The sequence below is a fragment of the Syzygium oleosum genome, unplaced genomic scaffold, assembly GCF_021117445.2.
Source record: "Syzygium oleosum isolate NSW1041296 unplaced genomic scaffold, Sole_v2.1 Sole_v2.55, whole genome shotgun sequence".
Lineage (NCBI taxonomy): Eukaryota > Viridiplantae > Streptophyta > Magnoliopsida > Myrtales > Myrtaceae > Syzygium > Syzygium oleosum.
Genome location: NW_026607539.1, coordinates 1,015,174 through 1,032,263, shown reverse-complemented (window position 1 = coordinate 1,032,263; position 17,090 = coordinate 1,015,174). Strand labels below are relative to the sequence as shown.

Below are 17,090 nucleotides of genomic sequence, written 5' to 3'. Positions count from 1 at the left end.
ATTTTCCATTGGGCCGCCCCCCTTCCTACGAGTTCTCCCACTTAATTATCTTTTCAGGAAAAGCAGTCTCTTTAGAAAGACTCTGCCTTGAATTGAATTGAAGTTCTTTGCTTTCGCTTTTGGGAGTGACAAAAGCGAGGTGCCTGTCTTGCTGATAGCTTTATACGGCGAAAGGCTTGAAAATTAAAGGGCCTGAATAGCTTTCCCGAGCTCAAGAAAAGAAGCAACTTAACTTGGTAAAGACTGAACTTGATCATGTTGTCGAGGGATAGAATGAACTCTATTGTAAGAAAGAGGGATAGAATCAACTTAAAATAATGGTTCCATCACTAAGGGCTAAACCTAATGATGTGTGGCACCATGCTTGAGGCTGCTTGCCCACTAGTATAGGTCTAGTCTATATTCCCAGGGATGAACTATTTTACACTCAAGTAATCCCGCTTTTGTAAAGGGTGAAAAAAGATATGCTTGCTTGCTATAATTATGGATGCTCACCTTTACTCTAAGGAAGGTACTTGTATATAAGGAACGAAAGAACTCCCCCCGAGGAGACTGAAACTCTTTGATAACTGAGTATCTTACCCATTTTTGCATTCTCCATTTACTTTGTTGTTGAAAGACTCTAACCAGGAGAGCAACCCAATGGCAACGCAGCCAAGTGAGACACGAGGAAAGTCGAATCATGCGGAACCACCAGCAGGTACATGTTCAAGTTCCCACCGAGAAAAAAATATGGTATAAGCTATGTGGTCTTAAAATGTGCTCACTCTTTCTCCTACATATATTGAAGATGTTCGTGTAAACTTTGGATTAGCTCCTTCTCAATCCGGAGGTGCTCCAGGTGCGTTATCCCTCAAAAGCGTTACTTCATTGTGAAATTAATACCTGGGGCGGATCTTCATGAAAATTTTCTTTTCTGGGACACTACTCAATGTCTGCAAAAACGTATTAACAAAATGGCCTGAAAAGTTTGCATCTACTGCAGAAATATCGGAAAAGGATGTGGATGGACACTATTACCGACAATTGTTGAGAGTTGTATTCAAGGGTGATTGGGAATCTGCTAAAAGATTTTTCGAACAAGATCCTGCTTCAAAGACGGCCAAAATAACAAGCAGATCAGAAACAGTGCTTCACATAGCCACTTTGAGTGCACGAGACCAATTTGTTGAGAACCTGGTTGAGCTCTTGTCTCCATATCGGGAAGTGCTTGAAACGGTTGATTGTGATGGCCGCACAGCCCTCCACATTGCTGTCCTGAATGGAAGGATAAGGATGGTCAAGGCATTAGTTAGAAGCAATCCTAAGTTGACGCAAATTGCAGATAATAAAGGACGTGTTCCTTTGGTAATATCTGCTCGGGAAGCTTCTATGCATAAGGAGATTGCCTGGTTCCTGGCAAAAAGTACGACAGACGATGGACCAAGTCATCCCTTCAGCAGTCCCACCGCGATTGATACCATTGTACATCTCACCTCGATCGGTCATCATGGTAAGATCACCATCACTCTTTATCTCAATTCCATCTGTTTTTTGGTAAGGGTCTCAATTCCATCTGTTTTTTCCTTCATTCTAGACTTAGCTTATTTTCCTGATCAACTTTGCTGGTGAATTCGGGTAGATATCACCCTTTCTCTAATCGAGCGATACCCTCACTTAATTACCATGAGAAGCACATATCACGACCAATCTATACTGGAAGTGTTGGCGAGGAAAGAGTCTCACTTTCGCAGCGGAACCAAACTTGGTGTTTTGGAAGCATTGATATACAAATGTGCGTACTTTCTGCACTCGCATCCCTTCATTAATGATTTGCTCATCACCTGCTCTTTTGTTTCTGAATTGAAGGTATTCCGGTGGACTTGAACTATAAACCAACAGATAAAAATTCGGATTCGGGTGGGTATGCATTTTTGCTGTTGGGCATTATCTTAGGACCTTTCATCATTTTGAACTTTTAAGTCAATTTTCTTAGATTGATTACCTCCGTACTAGCAAAAGAAACCGGAAATGATTGTTTCTATATAGTATGTACTCTGGTTCGTTGACCTAGTTTTACTTGAACAATGGCCTGAAACCGAACTACTTCATGGATCGGTTATCCCCTGGGAACCAAATATGATTCAACCAAGTGCATAAGTATCATATAATTTAATTGATTGGACAATGTAACGAACAAATTATGAGGTCTTACAATGATTTCATATCCAGTGACCGGATTTTCTTTGCAACCTGATTGTAGCGCTTCAATGTATTCCAAGGTCACTTTGGAATGCCGCCAAAATTGCAGGTAACCTTCCATTTTATCAAGATACGTCTCTATCTCTGTCCCTCTCTCTCCAACTAATAGTCTATGGCTTGTTTGTTTTTGACTTCTTTTATAAGTAGAAAAAAGCTCCTACTTAATTCTTCACCATAATTTGGAAAAGAATTTGTGTTAGGCCCACTGCCTGTGTGAAAAAACTGTTACATATTCACCATTGGATGAGTGATATGTGTTCTTGAAGTTAGTTTTGTCATTAAATTTTTTTAACGTATCAACCGTCCAATAGTGAATGTGTAACTTAGGTAGAAGGACATCAAAAGTGTCAAAAGTTGTGTACGGTGCTCATTTTAGTGCCAAAAGTTTTTTTGCCAACTCACTTAAGTGCCAAATCAAAGAAAAACGATCACTTAAGTGCCAACGGCGAGATATTCCGGCTAAAATAATTACATGGCTCTTACAATTAAAAAAAAATAACCTGAGTAGGATTTTTTGTTAAAAATTCCAGTCCACGTGGACCGGCAAAACGGCATCGTTCAGTCCAATATGATTGGGTAGGACTGAACGGTGCCACACCAACGCCGTTGCCTAAAAACAACGCCGCACCATCCATTGCCCAAACCAACGCCACACCATCCTATGCCCAAAAACGACGCCGCACATAATGAATGAAAGTTAAGGCTCCTATCGTGTTCCTCTCACCGTCCACCATTCTCCCTGTCAACATCGCTCGTTGTCCGCCGCTCGCTCGTCGTCACTCGCTGTCCATTGCTCACCTTCTCTGTCGCTCTCAATCAGCCAGGTTAGTCATTCTCTCTGCGTAACTCAATTGGAGGGAAAAAAAAAATAGGGCTTGGGCGAGGAGGGAAAACTAGGGAAAAATTTGAGCTCTTGCCCTCCATTTGCAAGATTAAGTTGTTAATTTTGGGGGCAAATCGAATTATGGTGTGAATTTCGGTTGAATGGCCGGTTAGGGTTTCTCTTTCAATTTGGGGATTTAGGATTCTTGTTTAGGGGAAAGCTAGTAGACGACGTCGTTTATGGTTTAGATGCTTGACCGGACTCTCTAGCGAGCCACGTTGACTTAAGAAATTAATACAAAAAAAGCCATGTCGGATTTTTGGCCAAGTAGATCGGAGTTGACACTGAAAAGATCGTTTTTCAAAAAATTTGGCGCAAAGTGATAAAAAAAAAACTTTTGGCACTAAAGTGAGCGCCGTATACAACTTTTGGCACTTTTAGAATTATGCCGTTATTCTTTACACCGTCAACGGATTTAATAAAAATCCTTCAAAAAATTTATTCAAACTTAAACATGATTTTTTGTGTTGATAAATTATATTTTGAAAGATTTCAGATATTCACCAAATTCCAATTGCAAGAGTTGCGAAATTGTAAAAAGAAAAAGTGAAAAAAGAATACTTGAAAGTTGAAACTGCAAATTGAGGCGAGATTTGATGTTAAGCTAGGAATTTCTTGCATATGGCTAACTGATCTAAGCAGAAGATATGGAATAAGAGTTACGTAAACCTAGGACTTCTCCTTCAATCTTGATTGGTGAAATCATGTTCGCTTCATCATCTCTATCAAGCATGTAAATCTTTCTGGAAAAAATAACATCAATGAACTCATATGTATTTTTGTATGTGCTTAAAGCCTAAATATTATTTTCTTTGACTGCTACTTCATCTCAATACAACACGAAAGAACACGTCGAGAGGGTGCAGGAATTGGGCATAAGACCGGGGGCAAGCCCCTCGCGTCATTGGCTACGAAATAAGGTTGCAACAGATGATGGCCTGGGTTTGTCAGTTAATCGCATTTTAACATAGTAAATTCACACTTTTACTTGGCAACTTTAAAAAGGCGTGAAGAATAGGAATAGGAGCAGGTAGGAAAAATCAAAATAATTTGCTTGGGAGGGCTTGGAATAGAAGAATATTTCAATGGGAGCAAATTTCGTGGGTCTCAACAAAATCGTGCATCCCAGAATTCCACCCCAAGTTATATATCCTATACCAACAAGCGGGCTGTTAGATAATAAAGGAGTTTTCTCCTCTTATTACAATCCTATATTTCAGATTTGTTGGAAGCACTCCTGAATACATCAGGCCAACATGGATGACTGGGCTCCTAAGATTACCCGAGAAGGTGGACCAATTGAAGTGCGCGAAAATTAGCCCAAACACCACCTGACCACTACAAGAAAATCCTACGGTTCCCAAAACTTACTCACAACCTTTGCGCGTAGTTGCATTTGTCATCTTCACCCAACTTTTGTATGCACCCGAAATACACTTTAGCCTTGTCCCTAATTCTTCCATTTTTATTTAAGAACAAAAAGGAAACCGAAGTATAGTGTCGTTGCGTATTTTCATCAAATTAAAAGTTATTTCAGAATAGAGTCAAGTTAACTCTACTCACATTGTCTTTTAGGTGTAACAAGTAAACTCGAACGTCACATACCATTATGTGACCTGATGTGGAAGTTTTGATTTTGCTGGAGACAGATAGAATGGAGAAAGAAAATTTTTTGCAAAAACTTTTTGCTCTTGTGCTGAGCATGAATAACAATATGATTTTTTTATTACTAGCTGCTATGCATATTTGAACAATATCATCTAAAATAATCTTATATATGCAAAGACTACTGTGATTTACTCTAACTAGACAGATATCATTAACGTGGTTATTTTCAGAGCTGTTCTATCAGGTTAAGTTTTCTAATTATATTCTCTTAATTATGATTAACGTTATAAAGCCTCGTTTGAACTTCAAGGAAGATCACTCACTTCAGTTACCCTCTAATCGCTTCTACTTTCTTCAGATCCAATTATTTTTTTCATCCACACATGATATAAATCTTTTCTTGGAAAATGCCAAAAGTGATTTTATACCTTTTTTGTACTTTGCATCAGCAATTACTAAAACTCACACTTTGCATTTGAGGACTGACTCCCAATGGAGAAAAAAGATTAAAATAGCTTTTCTAAAAGAGTAAAAAAAGATTAAAAAAAAAGGGTAAAAGAATGAGATTTTTTCCCAATCGCCCCGCCAACCCTAGCTCTAAATGTGGTAGGCTTTTGTGGGAAAATACGACTATTAAGTAAACTGTTGTGTCTGATAACAAAAATTGGGATGCAAAGCTGGACTACCTTTTTTTTTATTTTTATATATAAGTAAAATTCAATTGCTGCCTCTTCGTTTATCGTTTTCATTTGTTCTTTAACATTTTGTAGTTCCTACTATCAAGAGGATTCATGAGGTGAAGCTGAAACACGTAGCAGCAGTCGAGTTGGCAAAACAAGTTTGCATTGCAATCTCTTGTAGGAAGACTACTGAGATCATCGATCTTGTCCGAAAGGAAAAACTATTGGATGAAGCCACAATCAGGGGAATTAGTGAAATCGTGAAGCTACTTATTCAGTTCTTCCCAAAGCTTATTTCGATTTTTCCCGATGGTAAGAGGTTGGAGACACGTGCTGTGAAGTATCGCCAAGAAAGGACTCTCAGACTCTTTTTGAAGGTAAGCTCAACCAATAAGTTCTCATTAGTTCCGGGGCCTACATGGGAAGAATCCACGATGATGATGGACGCAGTAGCAGAGTACGCAGCAACAGAGTACTACCCTAGTTTTGATGCGGTAATTAACGTGGCTGGAGCAGCTTTTCAAGTGCAAAGAGAACTCCAGTGGTACAAGGTAATTATCTTTCTTTTCATATATTTAATAACTGCGCTTAATGATAATTCTCATAGGTCTTCGTGACAAAATTTTCAAAATATGATGGCTAGAACTTTGTTCGGATAGTCTTGGGAATATGCATAGAACATTTCTTTTATATCGGTCAGGTGATGTCCGGCCTAGCTTTTGCTCACCATGAGGTCCACCTTCCTAGGTGATTTTAAGGGCAGACTGCCCCACATTGATCCTGTGCACACAGGATTTTACTCCTAAAATGCTTCCAATACGACTTGAATCCAAGATTACAATGAGAAGAAGAAACTATTTGCCATCTAAGCCAACACTTCGTTGGGACATAAAACTTTTAAATTATCCATGCTATAAATAAATTACTAAAGTAAGTTGAGAAACAACACTACATCCTTAGAACAATTTTCAGAAAATAAGCGAGACTGATTAGAGAAATTGGGGCACTAAAAACTTATTGAAACTCAGCAGTTAAATTGCATATCAATTTTACTAATATAACTACGATCCACCGCATAATCTAATCCAAGTGACTCTTTTTTAAATTCGACCGACACTTTGTATAGGTGTCTGCCACCAAGCAATTAGGGGATCATCATGCAAGTCATTTCCTGTATAACCCACGTATATTAATTTGGAGCCCAAATAAAATTTAAATCAGTTTTACTTATATTTTCACGATAGCTTTGCTCGTTCCATTGTATCATATTTTGTATCTAAGATTATAGTGTAGTTCCGATATAATTGAATGTATGTAGATGGATAATGATTTTAAAGCAGTATGACATGAATCTTCTCTTTTTCAGTTAAAAGATTAGCTAAGGTCATTTATGGCCACTATTTTGATTTGATTATCTATTAATTCAAGAACACTTCTCATTAGTTAATTTATCTATTAACTAAAGTTTTACTTATGCAAACCATTGTCTACAAAAAAAAAAATGAGATCGTGAAGCTTTTACTATATATTTACCTTAATTTCATTTCAACTCTCTGTTCTCCGTTATGAAAAAGAAGTTGGGATAATTACATGCAACAAGAGTCCTAAAATTTAAGTCAACCCTACACTTGAGTCCTAAAACTTTGAATTCATGCTTAATAAATCCTAAAGCTTGTCTTTGTCCTTCACGTTAGTCCTTTCGTTACTTCCATCAATTTTTTTATTGAGGAAAAATTTATTGGCATTTTTTATTAATTTCTTTTTTTTTGTGCACAAGTGGCACTAATATGGGGCAAATAGGGGCCGCATCACAAAAACTAAAAATAAAAAGGACCTCGAGTTAAAAGAAAAAAGGCCAAAAATAGAGAATGATCATCGAAGAGGAACAAGAAGGGGCCGCCCCCTTTGTCACTTGCAAGGTTTAGGGACCCTCGCGGGGTTGCTTCGAGTGCAATGACCCTCCCTGGACCGCTGACGAGGTTTGGTTGCTCAATGGTGGCAACAATGTAGCTCGCCACTAATCGAGGAGCGCTAGATTGGCCCTCACATGGGCATTGTCATAGCCACCACTGCAGACCCATGGAACACCCTTATAACCCCACGAACTAGTTAAATTTAAACATTTGGCATGTGTAGTTGACTCTAATTCAAAATAATTTGTACACAGTTGGTGAGATTTGAAAAGCTAAATTTCAATTTCTAAGTTGAAAATGCCATGCTTCCTCTCCAACTACACCAACCTTGCGAGGTTAGGTTGCATCTTTTCCTATCACGTAACTATCCATTCATATAGCATTTTATTTGATTTACTTTTGAACAATCAATTACGTATATGAAGACATAACTCCCACTTAGCAATTGACTTGATTACCATCCGTTGGACGCTTGAAAATGAATTTTCTTCATGTAGTTTCCCAATATAAATATGAAGCAAGTACCATAATTGAACAAAGCATCCTAAGTGGAGAAACATTGTGCCTTTTTTTCTTTCATCGTGTCTCAAACCAATAGATAAAGTCTTTCGAGATGTCAAATTTGGCATCGAAATCGTAAGAATCACCATTACTTTAACAATGACACAACAGAGCCTCTTCACTAGTTGAGTTGGGACAGACATCACGAAAGATGTAATCTCCTCTTTGTTGTCTTCTTCTTCAGGGTCATAACGGGGATCGTCACGTCCCAACAATTGAAATTTCTCTGATTATTCTTCGAGTTGTACTTGTGTACTCAAATCTTCTAGTTCGACATCACGATGATCGCCATTGAGTCCACAATGAAGACAACCAGCCATTGCCTAGGTTTTGATACCAACTCTTACTAAAGGGGTCGAAGATTAGAAGGTAACACAAGGGCTATAAGAAAAACGATTACCACCTAAAGAATCCCCTCAAGATACAGGACACATGATAGGATAAATGCTCACCACCTAAGAAATCCACCTGAGAATATAGGGCATATAAAGAGTAGATGCTCACTACCTAATGAATCCACCTCAAGATAAGAGGTACGTAATTCACCACTTAATGGAATGTGTTAGAATAATTAAATATTAAACCACGCTTTCATCTAACAGCTTAAGCTTTTAGAATAGTTGGTTGTGGTCCCACAAAATCTTACATGGTATCAGAGTTAGAGGTCTTGAGTATCTTTCCAGGCCCCATTTGTCTCATCAATTAATTATGTCAACGCTTAGTACTAGGCAAAAAAATCATATTAAGCTTGAGAGGAAGTGTTATAATAATTACATATTAAATTACGCCTTCATCTAACAGCTTAAGCTTTTAGAACAGTTGGTTGTGATCCTACAAAATCTCACAGAATCTATCAAAGAGATACAGAGTTATCAAAACTCTAACCTAAGTGTTTAGTTCCAAAAATTCAGAAAACATTCACTCACCGTTAATGGAGCCTTAGAGGGGTTTGTCTTATTTACAACTTGAAACAACCTTCTAATATAGGCAAATCCCAGACATTTACCTTTTATTTCCAAGAAAAGACCAATAACCCTAGACAGATCATAAACACTACCGTTGACTCTTGACTCAAATGAGTGTCGAAACAAAATACAGAAAAGCACGTTGAAGTACTAAAAGACCCATTCTCGGATTTCTTAACCAGCTCTTAAAACTTTTTTGGGATAGTTGTCCAAAATGACCTACATCTTTTATACAGCGGTCAATTTAGTCCAAAATCTTTTTATCGTATCAATTTAGTTCTAAACCTTTTGACGATTTGTCAATTTAGTCATTCCGGCCAATATTGACCGGAAATTGCTGATGTGAACATCGATCGTTTTATATGTCACGGCTGGCGCTGACATGGATAATTTTTATAATTTTTTATTTTATTTTTGTTTTTTTCTTTTCTTTTCTTTCTTTTTTTTTTTTCCTGAGCCGGTGAGGCCACCAGTCGACCCTTGCCGACCATAGGCAAGGGCCACGACACCCTCCCCAGTGGCAAGTGAGGGCGCGAGACCCTTGTCGTCCTTGCCTATTGCCTGGCAAGGGCAACGGCGCCCTTGCCTAGACCTGTAATGAGTCAGCTGGCAATCTCATTGGCCCAGTGTTGGAAAAAAAAGAAAAGAAAAAAAATGGAAATTTTTTTTAAAAATAAAAAAATTACAAAAATTGTCCACATCAGCGCTGACCGTCCTATGGCATGGCCGTGCCACATAGGATGATTGGCACTGACTAGATCACCACGTCATCAATTTTCGACCAAAATTGGCTAGAAAGACTAAATTGACAAATCGTCAAAAGGTTTAGGACTAAATTGGCACAATTGAAAGGTTTAGAACTGAATTGGCAAATTATCAAAAGATCTAGGACTAAATTGGCACAACTGAAAAGTTTAGAAACGATTGATTAAAAACAATGTTTAGAAATGACCGATTAAAAAAATGTTTAGAAATAAATTGGTCATTATACAATTGGTTTAGGATTTTTCGAACAATTTTCTCAATATTTTTTCTGTAAATTATTCTAGAAGACTCTAAATTTCATGAAACTTAATTCATTAGAAAGTAGAAACATAGTGCTTTCCATGTATACATTACTTGACTAAAATGAAGCACAAAATCATCATCGAAGCTCTGAAGAAAGTGACCCGACCCTTGAAATTCTGCCAGCAAAGATGGACTTGACCTCTAAGCAATTTCGCATCAAGTGTTGGCTAAGTCTTAATCTCCATGAGATGTGCCCTCGTCAGTTTTTTTTTTTTTTGGTGCAAATTTTCAATAATTTATCCCCTTATTGAACTCCTATTTGTGAGTTTTTATGTATAGGCTGTAGAAAGCTGGATTATGCCTCACGCGACAACCGACTACCACGACGGGAAAACATATTGGAATAATTTTGTGGAGAATCACAAAGATTTGCTTGAGAGTGGAGAGAAGTGGGTGAAGGACACAGCAAATTCATGTATGCTTGTCTCAACTCTAATTGCTACAGTATTGTTCGGTGCTGCATTCACGGTGCCCGGAGGGAATGATGGAAGTACTGGAGTGCCATTGTTGTTAGGAGAGGACTCTCTCCTGGTTTTCGCAATTTCTGATGCGTTAGGTTTGTTGTCCTCCGTGACGGCCATCTTGTTATTCCTAGCCATCTTAACATCACGGTATGAGCCACAAGATTTTCTCGAATCGTTGCCTAAGAAGATCATAATGGGTCTCTCTTTACTCTTTCTCTCCTTGGCTTTCATGCTGGTGGCCTTCGCTGCAACTCTCGCAATTGTGCTGGATAAAAGAGTGGAGTGGGTTCTCATTCCCATTACTTTGCTGGCCTCTCTCCCCGTGGCTTTATTCATTGTCCTACAGCTTCCCCTACTATACCAGATGGTTAAATCCACTTATGGACCAAGCATCTTTTGTCCCGAGGACATTTGGGATGGAGTCAAATATACTGAACAAGACCAGTGATTGATGAATTTGATTTGAGGGTGTATGTCTTCATTATAGTTGGTTGTAGTGGGGCCAATGCGATACTGAATGTATTTCCTCAAAGTATTTGAACAATTACTATGCATTATGTTTCCCTACCTGGTTACCAAAGATCTATCTATAGAATGATTTGATCAATTTAAAATTTCAGCCTGTAGATACTTCAAAATTGAATCTACACATACATAAAAAATTTGTTTTTTAACATTCAGTCCCAAAATATGTTCAATCTTGGAATATAACTTTTTAAAAATTATTTTTCTTAGCTTTTTGTTTTATAATTTAGATGCAGAAATTTTTTCCATCAGCTTAAACATCCAGCCTCCAGGTATTTCGAAATATAATCAATATAAACAATTATCTTCAACGTTTATCACCAAAATACGCGCAATCGTGTAATATAATTTTCATCATGGAATGAGAGCTGAACAATTATCTAGAAAAAATCTATATATACAAAATTTCGGTGATAAGAATTATACCAAACGTAAACTTTGTTCTTGTGAACTATAAAGAAATTTGAATCATACCAGTTATAAGACTTCGATTATATGAATTGTGAAGTAGATGGAATTAAACGTACCGTAAATCTTTGATCATTCATTAGTTACATAGAGATCTTTCATAATAGAATCTAGTTATATATAAACAATTACTTTTAAACATTTATTACAAAGTACGTGCAATCATGTAATGTAACTTTCATCGTGGAAAAACTTTTTGACCATACGATTTTTCTTTATAGATGTTCTTCAGATGAACGGTTTGATAATCAAAATAATCTATATATAAAGAATACAGGCATGATAGTAGATGTATGACTTTATTCTTAGTAAGTATAAAATTGGAAATATACCAGATACAGGACTTTGTCCACTTAAAGTGTGAGGCACATGGAATCATAACCTATAAGATATCTTTGATCGTTCATCTAATTATATATATATATATATATATATATATATATTTCAAAATAGATCATATATAGATAAATAATTAAACTGAATATATATACATATAAATAATTTCTTTAAACACTTAATTTTTGAAAATCGATAGAAATTTTTATCAAAGTATGCATAAGAATTGGATATGCGGAATTAAATATTTGCTAAGATTAGTCATTAGCTAGCATTAGAGGTATGCTAAACCGACAATCAAAAGCAAATCGCTGGATAAAATTGGCACACGAGTGTGCCACGTGAATCAACCTCACACGAGTTTGTTTGTGTGTGTGTGTGTGTACACACACTGAATTCATGTTAAAAGTTCTATGCTAGTTTAATTTCTTTGAATTAGCTCGTCTCACCCCAAAACTTCGTGAGTATCTAGGTTTATTGTAAGCTTTCCAATAAGCAATTGGTTCGGACCACAACCCACTTCTATTATCCATAACAGCAGATTCAGTTAAAAGAAATAGAGTGTTCAAGGTAGAAGTAGAAGATTATTGCTTCGAAGCTAATGATTTTGTCCATGAAGTTAATGAAGTTTGGTCCTCAATTCCTAAACAGGTAGCAGACTTTCCAAGAAAACTTCATACAGTATTTGCTAAACTGAAAAGATGGAGTGGAAAAAGATTTGCGAATTGTTCTCGGAGAATTAATGCTTTAAAAAAGGAACTGCTAAATATAACCAGCTCTTCTAGAACTCCTAATAGAAACAGAGAAAATAGATTGAAACAAGAGATTGAATCTCTATGGAGGCAAGAGGAAATATATTGGGGAATGCGCTCAAGGATCAAGTGGATGAAATGGGGACACAAAAATACGAAATTCTTCCATGCAACCACTATACAGGGGAGACTATGGAACAGAATTTCAATGCTCAAAACAGAAGAAGGGTCCTGGATTCACAGTGAAAGGCTCTTACATCAGCAGACGACATATTTTTTTAAAAGTCTATATCATTCAATTGGTAACATGAATTTTGTTCCAGTTTTAGACATCATTCCTACAATGGTACATGAAGATATGAATGCATCACTAAGTGCTGAGGTCACTCTGGAAGAAGTCAAGCACGCTGTTTTCCAACCAAGTCCTCTAAGTGCCCTTGAACCAGATGGTTTTAATGCCCAACCCAGCTGTTTCGTTAGGCCTGCTGTACTTATTGGATTGATGCCGGGGCTTTGCTTGGTGCCAGACTGGATTGCAACAGTGGGGGGTAGCCGATGACGAGGTAAGGTTGCTGGTGCAAACAGCGCGGCACGGCTCGGCAGGATGCTGCTGGGGCTGACCTGCGCGAGTCAGAGTTGCTGGACCGTGATGGCAGGATCTTGGGAAAGGGGTTGGTCGTAGCCATAAGACCCGGCAAGGCACGGCAGCCGGAGGCGGATGCCAAGGCTGGCGTGTTGGAGTCTCACCAGGAAGCTGAACGGCAATGATAGGAGTAGTCATGGACTCCAAGCAGCCACGAGAGAATAAAGGAAGAACTCTCTCTCTTTTGTACATGTATTGTGTCTCTCTTTGTGTATTGCTCAACCTCTAAAACAACCCTCTTATTTTAAATCTTGAGACCTAGTATGTTTATATAGGGTGAGATGAAGGCACTCTTCACTACAAAAAAACATGTAATTTGCGACGAAATTTGCGACGGATTATATTTTCCGTCGCAAATAAACCGTCGCAAATTTCCGACGGATGTCATCCGTCGGAAATTTGCGACGGAATTTTTATACGTCGCAAATTCGGTCGCAAATTTGCGACGGAAATAAAAAACCGTCGCTAATTCCGTCGCAAATTTGCAACGGAAAAAAGTTCGTCGCAAATTTGCAACGGAAAATAAATCCGTCGCAAAATTTTCGTCGCAAATTCCAGACGGAAAAAAAAACCGTCGCCAAATCCGTCGCAAATTTGCGACGAAAACGCACGTCCGTCGCAAATTTGTAGTTTATTAGCCCGTGATATTCCAGCCCTATCTCTCTCTCTCGCTCTCTCTCGCTGTCTCTCGCTTTTCTCCCTCTTTCATATGTCTAAAATCAGCAAAATTCGCGCACGCACGTATTAATCTCGGTGAAGCTTTTGTACCGGTAAGTATCATTAGCTAGTTTCGTGACTATTCATCGTTGAATTGTAATTTCTTTTATTTTATATATGTTTATGTTTGTTTTTTTTTCGTATCTGCATCACCGGTTGAACGACCGTCGACACTTCGCTGGCCTTTGGATGAGGCAGAACGGCCATTTCCGTCGCAAATTTGCGACGAATAAGTGAAAATTCTGTCGCAAATTTGCGACGGAATCAAGGATCCGTCGCAAATTTGCGACGGAATAAAGGGAATCCGTCGCAAATTTGCGACGGAATGAACGATCCGTCGCAAATTTGCGACAGAATAAAGGCAATCCGTCGCAAATTTGCGACGGATGAATTCCATTTCCATCGCACATTAAAAATTATTAAAAAATGATTCTTTAGTGATTATTCTTTTTGGGTATGTGTCTAATTGAAGGTCTCGCAATCCAAGTGGACGTTGCAATTCTCATCAAATTGACCACTTTCTCCTACCAATATTTCAGTCAAATATTTGGGTAAGTCTTCTTTACATGGTAATTTTTTCTATTTTTGCAATTTCATATTAATTGTTGCGTGAATAACAAAAATTATAATTTCAAAAATTTTATGGTTTTAATTAAGAACAATAGATATGATATTTTAAATATTTTACCATAATTTTTTATTTTAATACAGACACAATGCAAAGAGAAAGGGCTTGGATGTATAATAAGAACTTACCTGGACGTCAAGGATTGACAGATGAGTTTCGTACTGGGTTGGAACTATTTTTAGACTTTGCTAGTAGTAAATATGAGTTCATGGATGGAAATAAGTTAACGTGTCCGTGTAAAAAGTGCGGTAACGGTAAATTTCTTGTGTGTGATCAAGTTAGAGAACACCTTACTAGATTTGGATTTAGTCCGAACTATTATAATTGAACTTCCCATGGTGAACCATTTATATCTGATGAAGGATATGGAAGAAGTGACCAATTTTCAGTTAGGGAAGAATGTGGCTATTATGAGCAATTGAACCCATACGAGAGGATGGTGATTGATGCAGCTAGTTATAATTTTGTCACAGAATCAAATCATGCAAGTACTAGTTTTACTCCTATACGTGAACAAGTGGGTACTAGTCATGCTTCACAATTGGAAGATATAGGAGTAACGGGTTTTGATGAGAATGTCTATAATGAAACTTTTCAATCTAATCAGTTTCGGGATGTGTTGAAAGCAGCAGATGAACTTTTATGGCCAGGTTGTGAGGACCACACTAAGTTATCGGTGACAGCCCGACTATTAAATATTAAGGCAGAGCATAATGTGTCTGCGGATTGCTTCAACTCTTTTGTTGAAGTAATGCGGGAATCATTGCCTCGTGATAACATCATGCCAAGTGATTTTTATGAAATGAAAAAGCTAGTGGATAACTTAGGTCTTCCGGTTGTAAGGATTGATGTATGTAGTAGGGGTTGTATGATATATTGGAGAGATGATGAAAATGCAGAATCTTGCAAATTCTGTAGTCAACCTAGGTACAAGATTAACAGGAGGCCGGGTCGTAATCAGAAGCGTAGACCATGCAAGCAAATGTTTTATCTGCCTTTAATCCCCAGATTGCAAAGGCTTTATGCGTCTAAAGCCACTGTTGAACACATGACTTGGCATGCAAATCATGAAATAGAAGAGGGTCTAATGTATCATCCTTCAGATGCGGAGGCATGGCAACATTTTGATAGAACATACCCTGAGTTTGCGATGGAGCCTCGGAACATCAGGTTAGGTCTCTGTGCCGATGGATTTGCTCCATTTGGGAAAACAGGAAAAAGTTATTCATGTTGGCCAGTTATCTTAACGCCGTACAATCTTCCACCTGGTATGTGCATGAAGACACCTTATATGTTTTTGACATTGATCGTGACAGGGCCGCAAAATCCGAAAAAGTTGATAGATGTTTATATGCAACCATTGATTGAAGAGTTACAACGGCTATGGGTTGAAGGTGTCCCTACGTATGACGTTTCTACCGATCAAACATTTGTAATGAAGGCTGTCCTTCTTTGGACGATAAATGACTTTCCAGCTTACGGAATATTATCTGGATGGAGTACAGCTGGGATCTTAGGATGTCCGATATGTTTGGAGAGGTCAAAGTCATTTAGATTAAAACATGGAAAGAAGCCCAGCTATTTTGACTGTCACAGATAATTTTTACCGCCAAGTCATCCTTTCAGAAGGAATAAGAAAGAGTTAACCAAGAATAGGACTGAAAGAACGTGTCCACCAATGAGGTTGATCGGTGAGCAAATTTGGGAGCGTGTGCAGGACTTTCCAACTGTTGTTGAGAACCCGCACGGCACGACTTTTGCGTACGGAAGTACACATAAGTGGACAAAACGCAGTATATTTTGGGATCTACCATATTGGAAGGCTCATATTATTCATCATAATCTTGACGTCATGCACATAGAAAAGAATGTTTTCGACAATGTCATAAATACTGTAATGGATGTCGCCGGAAAAACAAAAGACAACTTGAACGCAAGAAAAGATATGAGAGATATTTGCGATCGGCCAATACTAGCTGTGGATGCAAGCAAAGGGACCAAAATCGAAAGCGGTTTATACATTGGATAAGCAAAGAGAGGCGAGTTGTTTGTCAATGGTTGAAATCAGTGCGGTTTCCCGATGGATATGCTTCGAACCTCGGGAGATGTGTTGATTTGAATGAATGCAAGTTCACAGGTTTGAAGAGTCATGATTGTCACATCCTGATGGAAAGACTAATTCCAATAGCTTTGAAGGAAGCTCTACCGAACTTTGTATGGGGCGCCATTACAGAGTTAAGCAATTTCCTCCATGATATTTGCTCGACAGTGTTAAAAGCATCGCACATGGAAAAACTAGAGAGAGATATTCCAATTATTCTTTGCAACTTAAAAAGGATATTTCCTCCAGCGTTTTTTGATTCGATGGAGCATCTCTTAGTTCACTTGCCTTATGAAGCCAAAGTTGCAGGTCCCGTTCAATTTCGATGGATGTATCCATTTGAGAGGTAATGTTTTTTTCAAAATACAGTTCAAATTAGTTTATCATATAATATGTTCCGATAAGCTTCTTTCTATTTCAACTAGATTCTTATATTATTTGAAGAAAAAAGTGAAGAATAAGGCACGTGTTGAAGCTTTAATTTGTAATGCATATATTGTGGAAGAAGTGACAACATTTGCATCATACTATTTTGAG

The 17,090-nt window shown here is 37.9% G+C and overlaps 1 pseudogene; it reads left to right on the top strand.

Annotated features, from left to right (window-relative positions):
* Positions 1 to 546: 546 nt before the first annotated feature.
* On the top strand, positions 547 to 10,850 carry LOC115687723 (uncharacterized; annotated as a pseudogene).
* The last annotated feature ends 6,240 nt before the right edge of the window (positions 10,851 to 17,090 follow it).